Raw genomic sequence first — 763 nt, forward strand, 5'->3', positions numbered from 1 at the left:
CCAGGAGCGGTCCAGGAAAGGTTCAGGACAGGTCGAGGACGGGCCGGTGCAGCCCTCCAGCTCCGTCTGCCTGTCCCAGCCGTGCCGGTACAGCTCGTGCGCAAACGCCTCGCCGTCCGTGCCCTCGGAGAGGGAGTCGCCGGCGCGGTGGTGCCAGAGCGCCTCCCACCCGTGCTTAACTACCTCCTCGCGGCTTGGATGACTCGGTAGCGGCGGCTGCGGCTTGCGCTCGCGCGGCGCGGTGAACTTGCGCCGCAGCGCCATCGCCTCGGACACGAGGGAGAGCTCGTCGAGCACACGCCTAGGTTGGGGCGAGTGCGCCGCAGTGATGAGTCGCGCCGCACTCGCTGCCAACGGGCTCGGGGGGAGCGGCTCGTCGGGCGCGCGCTTGCACTTGAAGTCGGTCGCAGAGAGGACGACGGCCTCGACGCGCGTCGCCTGTTCACAGCCGCAGGTGTGAACAGGCTGTCTTCACGGCTGTGAGCGACCGCCCCCGGAGTCGGCTCGCCTCGAAGAAGTCCTCCAGCCTCGCGAGCTCGGCCAGCTTGGGCTTGGCCTGGTCGAACGAGAGGGCTAGGAGAGGGCTGGGAGAGGTCTAGGAGAGGGCTGGGAGAGGGTCTAGGAGAGGTCCAGGAGAGGTCTAGGAAAGGGCTAGGACACTCCCCGCACATGGCTAGGAGATGTCTAGGAAGTGTCCAGGAAGGTGCGCCTGCTCCTCCACGTCTTGCAGGTCCTCCACCTTGACGCAGCGGCGCAGTGCGTC

The sequence above is a fragment of the Emiliania huxleyi genome (genome assembly GCF_000372725.1).
Source record: "Emiliania huxleyi CCMP1516 unplaced genomic scaffold EMIHUscaffold_4, whole genome shotgun sequence".
In the NCBI taxonomy this organism is placed as follows: domain Eukaryota; phylum Haptophyta; order Isochrysidales; family Noelaerhabdaceae; genus Emiliania; species Emiliania huxleyi.